We start from the raw sequence: 14,925 nt of genomic DNA, 5'->3' as shown, positions 1-14,925 counted from the left end.
TATATCTAATTAGGCGTGCATTGGCCTAACTAACATTCAAGATAAAACATTTTGCAAAATTTTTGAGTAGAACAAAAGTTTGAGATAATTTCTATTTTGGGTTTAATTAGGTCACGTGATATTTTTGGCCAATGATATTGCATACAAATTTTTTGAAAAAAAATAAAAATTTTAAATCGAAAAATAGTTGTTGTGTTAGAACCGCACAGGTCCAATTACCGTGTTTACAAAATATTTTTCAAAAATATTAATATTCATAAAAGTTATGAAACTTTTATTAAAAATTTGTGAAATCTCAAAACCTAAAATTTTGTATTTTATTAGACGCGCATTGGCCTAACTAACATTCAAGATAAAACATTTCGCGAAAATTTTCAGTAAAACAAAAGTTTGAGGTAATTTTTATTTTGGTTTTCATTAGGTCACGTGATATTTTTGGCCAATGATATTGCATACAAAATTTTTGAAAAAAAATAAAAAATTTTAAATCAAAAAATAATTGTTGTGTTAGAACCGCACAGGTCCAATTACCGTGTTTACAAAATATTTTCTGAAAATATTAATATTCATAAAAGTTATGAAACTTTTATTAAAAATTTGTGAAATCTTAAAACCTAAAATTTTGTATTTTATTAGACGCGCATTGGCCTAACTAACATTCAAGATAAAACATTTCGCAGAAATTTTCAGTAAAACAAAAGTTTGAGGTAATTTTTATTTTGGGTTTAATTAGGTCACGTGATATTTTTGGCCAATGATATTGCATACAAATTTTTTGAAAAAAAATAAAAAATTTTAAATCGAAAAATAATTGTTGTGTTAGAACCGCACAGGTCCAATTACCGTGTTTACAAAATATTTTTCGAAAATATTAATATTTATAAAAGTTATGAAACTTTTATTAAAAATTTATGAAATCTGAAAACCTAAAATTTTGTATTTTATTAGACGCGCATTGGCCTAACTAACATTCAAGATAAAACATTTCGCGAAAATTTTCAGTAAAACAAAAGTTTGAGGTAATTTTTATTTTGGCTTTAATTAGGTCACGTGATATTTTTGGCCAATGATATTGCATACAAATTTAAAAAAAATAAATAAAAAATTTTAAATCGAAAAATAATTTTTGTGTTAGAACCGCACAGGTCCAATTACCGTGTTTACAAAATATTTTTCGAAAATATTAATATTTATAAAAGTTATGAAACTTTTATTAAAAATTTGTGAAATCTTAAAACCTAAAATTTTGTATTTTATTAGACGCGCATTGGCCTAACCAACATTCAAGATAAAACATTTCGCAGAAATTTTCAGTAAAACAAAATTTGCGGTAATTTTTATTTTGGCTTTAATTAGGTCACGTGATATTTTTGGCCAATGATATTGCATACAAATTTTTTGAAAAAAAATAAAAATTTTAAATCGAAAAATAATTGTTGTGTTAGGACCGCACAGGTCCAATTACCGTGTTTACAAAATATTTTTCGAAAATATTAATATTTATAAAAGTTATGAAAGTTTTATTAAAAATTTATGAAATCCCAAAACCTAAAATTTTGTATTTTATTAGACGCGCATTGGCCTAACCAACATTCAAGATAAAACATTTCGCAAAAATTTTTAGTAAAACAAAAGTTTGAGGTAATTTTTATTATGGGTTTACTTAGGTCACGTGATATTTTTGGCCAATGATATTGCATACAAATTTCTTGAAAAAAAATTAAAAATTTTAAATCGAAAAATAATTGTTGTTAGAACCGCACAGGTTCAATTACCGTGTTTACAAAATATTTTTCAAAAATATTAATATTCATAAAAGTTATGAAACTTTTATTAAAAATTTGTGAAATCTCAAAACCTAAAATTTTGTATTTTATTAGACGCGCATTGGCCTAACTAACATTCAAGATAAAACATTTTGCGAAAATTTTCAGTAAAACAAAAGTTTGAGGTAATTTTTATTTTGGATTTCATTAGGTCACGTAATATTTTTGGCTAATGATATTGCATACAAATTTTTTGAAAAAAAGTAAAAAATTTTAAATCAAAAAATAATTGTTGTGTATGAACCGCACAGGTCCAATTACCGTGTTTACAAAATATTTTTCGAAAATATTAATATTCCTAAAAGTTATGAAACTTTTATTAAAAATTTGTGAAATCTCAAAACCTAAAATTTTGTATTTTATTAGACGCGCATTGGCCTAACTAACATTCAAGATAAAACATTTCGCGAAAATTTTCAGTAAAACAAAAGTTTGAGGTAATTTTTATTTTGGTTTTCATTAGGTCACGTGATATTTTTGGCCAATGATATTGCATACAAATTTTTTGAAAAAAAATAAAAAATTTTAAATTGAAAAATAATTGTTGTGTTAGAATCGCACAGGTCCAATTACCGTGTTTACAAAATATTTTTCAAAAATATTAATATTCATAAAAGTTATGAAACTTTTATTCAAAATTTGAGAAATCTCAAAACCTAAAATTTTGTATTTTATTAGACGCGCATTGGCCTAACTAACATTCAAGATAAAACATTTTGCAGAAATTTTCAGTAAAACAAAAGTTTGAGGTAATTTTTATTTTGGCTTTAATTAGGTCACGTGATATTTTTGGCCAATGATATTGCATACAAATTTTTTGAAAAAAAATTAAAAATTTTAAATCGAAAAATAATTGTTGTGTTAGAACCGCACAAATCCAATTACCGTGTTTACAAAATATTTTTCGAAAATATTAATATTCATAAAAGTTATGAAACTTTTATAAAAAATTTATGAAATCTCAAAATCTGAAATTTTATATCTAATTAGGCGCGCATTGGCCTAACTAACATTCAAGATAAAACATTTTGCAAAATTTTTGAGTAGAACAAAAGTTTGAGATAATTTCTATTTTGGGTTTAATTAGGTCACGTGATATTTTTGGCCAATGATATTGCATACAAATTTTTTGAAAAAAAGTAAAAAATTTTAAATCAAAAAATAATTGTTGTGTTAGAACCGCACAGGTCCAATTACCGTGTTTACAAAATATTTTTCAAAAATATTAATATTCATAAAAGTTATAAAACTTTTATTAAAAATTTATGAAATCTCAAAACCTAAAATTTTGTATTTTATTAGACACGCATTGGCCTAAGTAACATTCAAGATAAAACATTTCGCGAAAATTTTCAGTAAAACAAAAGTTTGAGGTAATTTTTATTTTGGGTTTAATTAGGTCACGTGATATTTTTGGCCAATGATATTGCATACAAATTTTTTGAAAAAAAATAAAAAATTTTAAATCGAAAAATAATTGTTGTGTTAGAACCGCACAGGTCCAATTACCGTGTTTACAAAATATTTTTCGAAAATATTAATATTTATAAAAGTTATGAAAGTTTTATTAAAAATTTATGAAATCCCAAAACCTAAAATTTTGTATTTTATTAGACGCGCATTGGCCTAACTAACATTCAAGATAAAACATTTCGCGAAAATTTTCAGTAAAACAAAAGTTTGAGGTAATTTTTATTTTGGGTTTAATTAGGTCACGTGATATTTTTGGCCAATGATATTGCATACAAATTTAAAAAAAATAAATAAAAAATTTTAAATCGAAAAATAATTGTTGTGTTAGAACCGCACAGGTTCAATTACCGTGTTTACAAAATATTTTTCAAAAATATTAATATTCATAAAAGTTATGAAACTTTTATTAAAAATTTGTGAAATCTCAAAACCTAAAATTTTGTATTTTATTAGACGCGCATTGGCCTAACTAACATTCAAGATAAAACATTTTGCGAAAATTTTCAGTAAAACAAAAGTTTGAAGTAATTTTTATTTTGGTTTTCATTAGGTCACGTGATATTTTTGGCTAATGATATTGCATACAAATTTTTTGAAAAAAAGTAAAAAATTTTAAATCAAAAAATAATTGTTGTGTTAGAACCGCACAGGTCCAATTACCGTGTTTACAAAATATTTTTCGAAAATATTAATATTCCTAAAAGTTATGAAACTTTTATTAAAAATTTATGAAATTTCAAAACCTAAAATTTTGTATTTTATTAGACGCGCATTGGCCTAACTAACATTCAAGATAAAACATTTCGCGAAAATTTTCAGTAAAACAAAAGTTTGAGGTAATTTTTATTTTGGTTTTTATTAGGTCACGTGATATTTTTGGCCAATGATATTGCATACAAATTTAAAAAAAAAAATTAAAAATTTTAAATCGAAAAATAATTGTTGTGTTAGAACCGCACAGGTCCAATTACCGTGTTTACAAAATAATTTTCAAAAATATTAATATTCATAAAAGTTATGAAACTTTTATTAAAAATTTGTGAAATCTTAAAACCTAAAATTTTGTATTTTATTAGACGCGCATTGGCCTAACTAACATTCAAGATAAAACATTTCGCAGAAATTTTCAGTATAACAAAAGTTTGAGGTAATTTTTATTTTGGCTTTAATTAGGTCACGTGATATTTTTGGCCAATGATATTGCATACAAATTTTTTGAAAAAAAATTGAAAATTTTAAATCGAAAAATAATTGTTGTGTTAGAACCGCACAGGTCCAATTACCGTGTTTACAAAATATTTTTCGAAAATATTAATATTTATAAAAGTTATGAGACTTTTATTAAAAATTTATGAAATTTCAAAACCTAAAATTTTGTATTTTATTAGACGCGCATTGGCTTAACTAACATTCAAGATAAAACATTTCGCGAAAATTTTCAGTAAAACAAAAGTTTGAGGTAATTTTTATTTTGGGTTTAATTAGGTCACGTGATATTTTTGGCCAATGATATTGCATACAAATTTAAAATAAAAAATTTTAAATCGAAAAATAATTGTTGTGTTAGAACCGCACAGGTCCAATTACCGTGTTTACAAAATATTTTTCAAAAATATTAATATTCATAAAAGTTATGAAAGTTTTATTAAAAATTTATGAAATCCCAAAACCTAAAATTTTGTATTTTATTAGACGCGCATTGGCCTAACTAACATTCAAGATAAAACATTTTGCGAAAATTTTCAGTAAAACAAAAGTTTGAAGTAATTTTTATTTTGGTTTTCATTAGGTCACGTGATATTTTTGGCCAATGATATTGCATACAAATTTTTTGAAAAAAAATAAAAAATTTTAAATCAAAAAATAATTGTTGTGTTAGAACCGCACAGGTCCAATTACCGTGTTTACAAAATGTTTTTCGAAAATATTAATATTCATAAAAGTTATGAAACTTTTATTAAAAATTTGTGAAATCTTAAAACCTAAAATTTTGTATTTTATTAGACGCGCATTGGCTTAACTAACATTCAAGATAAAACATTTCGCGAAAATTTTTAGTAAAACAAAAGTTTGAGGTAATTTTTATTTTGGGTTTAATTAGGTCACGTGATATTTTTGGCCAATGATATTGCATACAAATTTAAAATAAAAAATTTTAAATCGAAAAATAATTGTTGTGTTAGAACCGCACAGGTCCAATTACCGTGTTTACAAAATATTTTTCAACAATATTAATATTCATAAAAGTAATGAAACTTTTATTAAAAATTTGTGAAATCTCAAAACCTAAAATTTTGTATTTTATTAGACGCGCATTGGCCTAACTAACATTCAAGATAAAACATTTCGCAGAAGATTTCAGTAAAACAAAAGTTTGAGGTAATTTTTATTTTGGGTTTACTTAGGTCACGTGATATTTTTGGCCAATGATATTGCATACAAATTTTTTGAAAAAAAATAAAAAATTTTAAATCGAAAAATAATTGTTGTGTTAGAACCGCACAGGTCCAATTACCGTGTTTACAAAATATTTTTCGAAAATATTAATATTCATAAAAGTTATGAAACTTTTATAAAAAATTTATGAAATCTCAAAATCTGAAATTTTATATCTAATTAGGCGCGCATTGGCCTAACTAACATTCAAGATAAAACATTTTGCAAAATTTTTGAGTAGAACAAAAGTTTGAGATAATTTCTATTTTGGGTTTAATTAGGTCACGTAATATTTTTGGCCAATGATATTGCATACAAATTTTTTGAAAAAAAATAAAAATTTTAAATCGAAAAATAGTTGTTGTGTTAGAACCGCACAGGTCCAATTACCGTGTTTACAAAATATTTTTCAAAAATATTAATATTCATAAAAGTTATGAAACTTTTATTAAAAATTTGTGAAATCTCAAAACCTAAAATTTTGTATTTTATTAGACGCGCATTGGCCTAACTAACATTCAAGATAAAACATTTCGCGAAAATTTTCAGTAAAACAAAAGTTTGAGGTAATTTTTATTTTGGTTTTCATTAGGTCACGTGATATTTTTGGCCAATGATATTGCATACAAAATTTTTGAAAAAAAATAAAAAATTTAAAATCAAAAAATAATTGTTGTGTTAGAACCGCACAGGTCCAATTACCGTGTTTACAAAATATTTTTCGAAAATATTAATATTTATAAAAGTTATGAAACTTTTATTAAAAATTTATGAAATCTGAAAACCTAAAATTTTGTATTTTATTAGACGCGCATTGGCCTAACTAACATTCAAGATAAAACATTTCGCGAAAATTTTCAGTAAAACAAAAGTTTGAGGTAATTTTTATTTTGGCTTTAATTAGGTCACGTGATATTTTTGGCCAATGATATTGCATACAAATTTAAAAAAAATAAATAAAAAATTTTAAATCGAAAAATAATTTTTGTGTTAGAACCGCACAGGTCCAATTACCGTGTTTACAAAATATTTTTCGAAAATATTAATATTTATAAAAGTTATGAAACTTTTATTAAAAATTTGTGAAATCTTAAAACCTAAAATTTTGTATTTTATTAGACGCGCATTGGCCTAACCAACATTCAAGATAAAACATTTCGCAGAAATTTTCAGTAAAACAAAATTTGCGGTAATTTTTATTTTGGCTTTAATTAGGTCACGTGATATTTTTGGCCAATGATATTGCATACAAATTTTTTGAAAAAAAATAAAAATTTTAAATCGAAAAATAATTGTTGTGTTAGAACCGCACAGGTCCAATTACCGTGTTTACAAAATATTTTTCGAAAATATTAATATTCATAAAAGTTATGAAACTTTTATAAAAAATTTATGAAATCTCAAAATCTGAAATTTTATATCTAATTAGGCGCGCATTGGCCTAACTAACATTCAAGATAAAACATTTTGCAAAATTTTTGAGTAGAACAAAAGTTTGAGATAATTTCTATTTTGGGTTTAATTAGGTCACGTAATATTTTTGGCCAATGATATTGCATACAAATTTTTTGAAAAAAAATAAAAATTTTAAATCGAAAAATAGTTGTTGTGTTAGAACCGCACAGGTCCAATTACCGTGTTTACAAAATATTTTTCAAAAATATTAATATTCATAAAAGTTATGAAACTTTTATTAAAAATTTGTGAAATCTCAAAACCTAAAATTTTGTATTTTATTAGACGCGCATTGGCCTAACTAACATTCAAGATAAAACATTTCGCGAAAATTTTCAGTAAAACAAAAGTTTGAGGTAATTTTTATTTTGGTTTTCATTAGGTCACGTGATATTTTTGGCCAATGATATTGCATACAAAATTTTTGAAAAAAAATAAAAAATTTAAAATCAAAAAATAATTGTTGTGTTAGAACCGCACAGGTCCAATTACCGTGTTTACAAAATATTTTTCGAAAATATTAATATTTATAAAAGTTATGAAACTTTTATTAAAAATTTATGAAATCTGAAAACCTAAAATTTTGTATTTTATTAGACGCGCATTGGCCTAACTAACATTCAAGATAAAACATTTCGCGAAAATTTTCAGTAAAACAAAAGTTTGAGGTAATTTTTATTTTGGCTTTAATTAGGTCACGTGATATTTTTGGCCAATGATATTGCATACAAATTTAAAAAAAATAAATAAAAAATTTTAAATCGAAAAATAATTTTTGTGTTAGAACCGCACAGGTCCAATTACCGTGTTTACAAAATATTTTTCGAAAATATTAATATTTATAAAAGTTATGAAACTTTTATTCAAAATTTGTGAAATCTTAAAACCTAAAATTTTGTATTTTATTAGACGCGCATTGGCCTAACCAACATTCAAGATAAAACATTTCGCAGAAATTTTCAGTAAAACAAAATTTGCGGTAATTTTTATTTTGGCTTTAATTAGGTCACGTGATATTTTTGGCCAATGATATTGCATACAAATTTTTTGAAAAAAAATAAAAATTTTAAATCGAAAAATAATTGTTGTGTTAGGACCGCACAGGTCCAATTACCGTGTTTACAAAATATTTTTCGAAAATATTAATATTTATAAAAGTTATGAAAGTTTTATTAAAAATTTATGAAATCCCAAAACCTAAAATTTTGTATTTTATTAGACGCGCATTGGCCTAACCAACATTCAAGATAAAACATTTCGCAGAAATTTTTAGTAAAACAAAAGTTTGAGGTAATTTTTATTATGGGTTTACTTAGGTCACGTGATATTTTTGGCCAATGATATTGCATACAAATTTCTTGAAAAAAAATTAAAAATTTTAAATCGAAAAATAATTGTTGTTAGAACCGCACAGGTTCAATTACCGTGTTTACAAAATATTTTTCAAAAATATTAATATTCATAAAAGTTATGAAACTTTTATTAAAAATTTGTGAAATCTCAAAACCTAAAATTTTGTATTTTATTAGACGCGCATTGGCCTAACTAACATTCAAGATAAAACATTTTGCGAAAATTTTCAGTAAAACAAAAGTTTGAGGTAATTTTTATTTTGGATTTCATTAGGTCACGTAATATTTTTGGCTAATGATATTGCATACAAATTTTTTGAAAAAAAGTAAAAAATTTTAAATCAAAAAATAATTGTTGTGTATGAACCGCACAGGTCCAATTACCGTGTTTACAAAATATTTTTCGAAAATATTAATATTCCTAAAAGTTATGAAACTTTTATTAAAAATTTGTGAAATCTCAAAACCTAAAATTTTGTATTTTATTAGACGCGCATTGGCCTAACTAACATTCAAGATAAAACATTTCGCAAAAATTTTCAGTAAAACAAAAGTTTGAGGTAATTTTTATTTTGGTTTTCATTAGGTCACGTGATATTTTTGGCCAATGATATTGCATACAAATTTTTTGAAAAAAAATAAAAAATTTTAAATTGAAAAATAATTGTTGTGTTAGAATCGCACAGGTCCAATTACCGTGTTTACAAAATATTTTTCAAAAATATTAATATTCATAAAAGTTATGAAACTTTTATTCAAAATTTGAGAAATCTCAAAACCTAAAATTTTGTATTTTATTAGACGCGCATTGGCCTAACTAACATTCAAGATAAAACATTTTGCAGAAATTTTCAGTAAAACAAAAGTTTGAGGTAATTTTTATTTTGGCTTTAATTAGGTCACGTGATATTTTTGGCCAATGATATTGCATACAAATTTTTTGAAAAAAAATTAAAAATTTTAAATCGAAAAATAATTGTTGTGTTAGAACCGCACAAATCCAATTACCGTGTTTACAAAATATTTTTCGAAAATATTAATATTCATAAAAGTTATGAAACTTTTATAAAAAATTTATGAAATCTCAAAATCTGAAATTTTATATCTAATTAGGCGCGCATTGGCCTAACTAACATTCAAGATAAAACATTTTGCAAAATTTTTGAGTAGAACAAAAGTTTGAGATAATTTCTATTTTGGGTTTAATTAGGTCACGTGGTATTTTTGGCCAATGATATTGCATACAAATTTTTTGAAAAAAAATAAAAATTTTAAATCGAAAAATAATTGTTGTGTTAGAACCGCACAGGTCCAATTACCGTGTTTACAAAATATTTTTCAAAAATATTAATATTCATAAAAGTTATGAAACTTTTATTAAAAATTTGTGAAATCTCAAAACCTAAAATTTTGTATTTTATTAGACGCGCATTGGCCTAACTAACATTCAAGATAAAACATTTCGCGAAAATTTTCAGTAAAACAAAAGTTTGAGGTAAATTTTATTTTGGTTTTCATTAGGTCACGTGATATTTTTGGCCAATGATATTGCATACAAAATTTTTGAAAAAAAATAAAAAATTTTAAATCAAAAAATAATTGTTGTGTTAGAACCGCACAGGTCCAATTACCGTGTTCACAAAATATTTTTCGAAAATATTAATATTCATAAAAGTTATGAAACTTTTATTAAAAATTTATAAAATCTCAAAACCTAAAATTTTGTATTTTATTACACGCGCATTGGCCTAACTAACATTCAAGATAAAACATTTCGCGAAAATTTTCAGTAAAACAAAAGTTTGAGGTAATTTTTAATTTGGATTTCATTAGGTCACGTGATATTTTTGGCCAATGATATTGCATACAAATTTTTTGAAAAAAAGTAAAAAATTTTAAATCAAAAAATAATTGTTGTGTTAGAACCGCACAGGTCCAATTACCGTGTTTACAAAATATTTTTCAAAAATATTAATATTCATAAAAGTTATAAAACTTTTATTAAAAATTTATGAAATCTCAAAACCTAAAATTTTGTATTTTATTAGACACGCATTGGCCTAAGTAACATTCAAGATAAAACATTTCGCGAAAATTTTCAGTAAAACAAAAGTTTGAGGTAATTTTTATTTTGGGTTTAATTAGGTCACGTGATATTTTGGCCAATGATATTGCATACAAATTTTTTGAAAAAAAATAAAAAATTTTAAATCGAAAAATAATTGTTGTGTTAGAACCGCACAGGTCCAATTACCGTGTTTACAAAATATTTTTCGAAAATATTAATATTTATAAAAGTTATGAAAGTTTTATTAAAAATTTATGAAATCCCAAAACCTAAAATTTTGTATTTTATTAGACGCGCATTGGCCTAACTAACATTCAAGATAAAACATTTCGCGAAAATTTTCAGTAAAACAAAAGTTTGAGGTAATTTTTATTTTGGGTTTAATTAGGTCACGTGATATTTTTGGCAAATGATATTGCATACAAATTTAAAAAAAATAAATAAAAAATTTTAAATCGAAAAATAATTGTTGTGTTAGAACCGCACAGGTTCAATTACCGTGTTTACAAAATATTTTTCAAAAATATTAATATTCATAAAAGTTATGAAACTTTTATTAAAAATTTGTGAAATCTCAAAACCTAAAATTTTGTATTTTATTAGACGCGCATTGGCCTAACTAACATTCAAGATAAAACATTTTGCGAAAATTTTCAGTAAAACAAAAGTTTGAAGTAATTTTTATTTTGGTTTTCATTAGGTCACGTGATATTTTTGGCTAATGATATTGCATACAAATTTTTTGAAAAAAAGTAAAAAATTTTAAATCAAAAAATAATTGTTGTGTTAGAACCGCACAGGTCCAATTACCGTGTTTACAAAATATTTTTCGAAAATATTAATATTCCTAAAAGTTATGAAACTTTTATTAAAAATTTATGAAATTTCAAAACCTAAAATTTTGTATTTTATTAGACGCGCATTGGCCTAACTAACATTCAAGATAAAACATTTCGCGAAAATTTTCAGTAAAACAAAAGTTTGAGGTAATTTTTATTTTGGTTTTTATTAGGTCACGTGATATTTTTGGCCAATGATATTGCATACAAATTTTTTGAAAAAAAATAAAAAATTTTAAATTGAAAAATAATTGTTGTGTTAGAATCGCACAGGTCCAATTACCGTGTTTACAAAATATTTTTCAAAAATATTAATATTCATAAAAGTTATGAAACTTTTATTCAAAATTTGAGAAATCTCAAAACCTAAAATTTTGTATTTTATTAGACGCGCATTGGCCTAACTAACATTCAAGATAAAACATTTTGCAGAAATTTTCAGTAAAACAAAAGTTTGAGGTAATTTTTATTTTGGCTTTAATTAGGTCACGTGATATTTTTGGCCAATGATATTGCATACAAATTTTTTGAAAAAAAATTAAAAATTTTAAATCGAAAAATAATTGTTGTGTTAGAACCGCACAAATCCAATTACCGTGTTTACAAAATATTTTTCGAAAATATTAATATTCATAAAAGTTATGAAACTTTTATAAAAAATTTATGAAATCTCAAAATCTGAAATTTTATATCTAATTAGGCGCGCATTGGCCTAACTAACATTCAAGATAAAACATTTTGCAAAATTTTTGAGTAGAACAAAAGTTTGAGATAATTTCTATTTTGGGTTTAATTAGGTCACGTGGTATTTTTGGCCAATGATATTGCATACAAATTTTTTGAAAAAAAATAAAAATTTTAAATCGAAAAATAATTGTTGTGTTAGAACCGCACAGGTCCAATTACCGTGTTTACAAAATATTTTTCAAAAATATTAATATTCATAAAAGTTATGAAACTTTTATTAAAAATTTGTGAAATCTCAAAACCTAAAATTTTGTATTTTATTAGACGCGCATTGGCCTAACTAACATTCAAGATAAAACATTTCGCGAAAATTTTCAGTAAAACAAAAGTTTGAGGTAAATTTTATTTTGGTTTTCATTAGGTCACGTGATATTTTTGGCCAATGATATTGCATACAAAATTTTTGAAAAAAAATAAAAAATTTTAAATCAAAAAATAATTGTTGTGTTAGAACCGCACAGGTCCAATTACCGTGTTCACAAAATATTTTTCGAAAATATTAATATTCATAAAAGTTATGAAACTTTTATTAAAAATTTATAAAATCTCAAAACCTAAAATTTTGTATTTTATTACACGCGCATTGGCCTAACTAACATTCAAGATAAAACATTTCGCGAAAATTTTCAGTAAAACAAAAGTTTGAGGTAATTTTTAATTTGGATTTCATTAGGTCACGTGATATTTTTGGCCAATGATATTGCATACAAATTTTTTGAAAAAAAGTAAAAAATTTTAAATCAAAAAATAATTGTTGTGTTAGAACCGCACAGGTCCAATTACCGTGTTTACAAAATATTTTTCAAAAATATTAATATTCATAAAAGTTATAAAACTTTTATTAAAAATTTATGAAATCTCAAAACCTAAAATTTTGTATTTTATTAGACACGCATTGGCCTAAGTAACATTCAAGATAAAACATTTCGCGAAAATTTTCAGTAAAACAAAAGTTTGAGGTAATTTTTATTTTGGGTTTAATTAGGTCACGTGATATTTTTGGCCAATGATATTGCATACAAATTTTTTGAAAAAAAATAAAAAATTTTAAATCGAAAAATAATTGTTGTGTTAGAACCGCACAGGTCCAATTACCGTGTTTACAAAATATTTTTCGAAAATATTAATATTTATAAAAGTTATGAAAGTTTTATTAAAAATTTATGAAATCCCAAAACCTAAAATTTTGTATTTTATTAGACGCGCATTGGCCTAACTAACATTCAAGATAAAACATTTCGCGAAAATTTTCAGTAAAACAAAAGTTTGAGGTAATTTTTATTTTGGGTTTAATTAGGTCACGTGATATTTTTGGCAAATGATATTGCATACAAATTTAAAAAAAATAAATAAAAAATTTTAAATCGAAAAATAATTGTTGTGTTAGAACCGCACAGGTTCAATTACCGTGTTTACAAAATATTTTTCAAAAATATTAATATTCATAAAAGTTATGAAACTTTTATTAAAAATTTGTGAAATCTCAAAACCTAAAATTTTGTATTTTATTAGACGCGCATTGGCCTAACTAACATTCAAGATAAAACATTTTGCGAAAATTTTCAGTAAAACAAAAGTTTGAAGTAATTTTTATTTTGGTTTTCATTAGGTCACGTGATATTTTTGGCTAATGATATTGCATACAAATTTTTTGAAAAAAAGTAAAAAATTTTAAATCAAAAAATAATTGTTGTGTTAGAACCGCACAGGTCCAATTACCGTGTTTACAAAATATTTTTCGAAAATATTAATATTCCTAAAAGTTATGAAACTTTTATTAAAAATTTATGAAATTTCAAAACCTAAAATTTTGTATTTTATTAGACGCGCATTGGCCTAACTAACATTCAAGATAAAACATTTCGCGAAAATTTTCAGTAAAACAAAAGTTTGAGGTAATTTTTATTTTGGTTTTTATTAGGTCACGTGATATTTTTGGCCAATGATATTGCATACAAATTTAAAAAAAAAAATTAAAAATTTTAAATCGAAAAATAATTGTTGTGTTAGAACCGCACAGGTCCAATTACCGTGTTTACAAAATAATTTTCAAAAATATTAATATTCATAAAAGTTATGAAACTTTTATTAAAAATTTGTGAAATCTTAAAACCTAAAATTTTGTATTTTATTAGACGCGCATTGGCCTAACTAACATTCAAGATAAAACATTTCGCAGAAATTTTCAGTATAACAAAAGTTTGAGGTAATTTTTATTTTGGCTTTAATTAGGTCACGTGATATTTTTGGCCAATGATATTGCATACAAATTTTTTGAAAAAAAATTGAAAATTTTAAATCGAAAAATAATTGTTGTGTTAGAACCGCACAGGTCCAATTACCGTGTTTACAAAATATTTTTCGAAAATATTAATATTTATAAAAGTTATGAGACTTTTATTAAAAATTTATGAAATTTCAAAACCTAAAATTTTGTATTTTATTAGACGCGCATTGGCTTAACTAACATTCAAGATAAAACATTTCGCGAAAATTTTCAGTAAAACAAAAGTTTGAGGTAATTTTTATTTTGGGTTTAATTAGGTCACGTGATATTTTTGGCCAATGATATTGCATACAAATTTAAAATAAAAAATTTTAAATCGAAAAATAATTGTTGTGTTAGAACCGCACAGGTCCAATTACCGTGTTTACAAAATATTTTTCAAAAATATTAATATTCATAAAAGTTATGAAAGTTTTATTAAAAATTTATGAAATCCCAAAAC

The sequence above is a fragment of the Corella eumyota genome, chromosome 5 (assembly GCF_963082875.1).
Source record: "Corella eumyota chromosome 5, kaCorEumy4.1, whole genome shotgun sequence".
NCBI lineage: Eukaryota > Metazoa > Chordata > Ascidiacea > Phlebobranchia > Corellidae > Corella > Corella eumyota.
Note: the sequence above shows the minus strand (reverse complement) of the source record.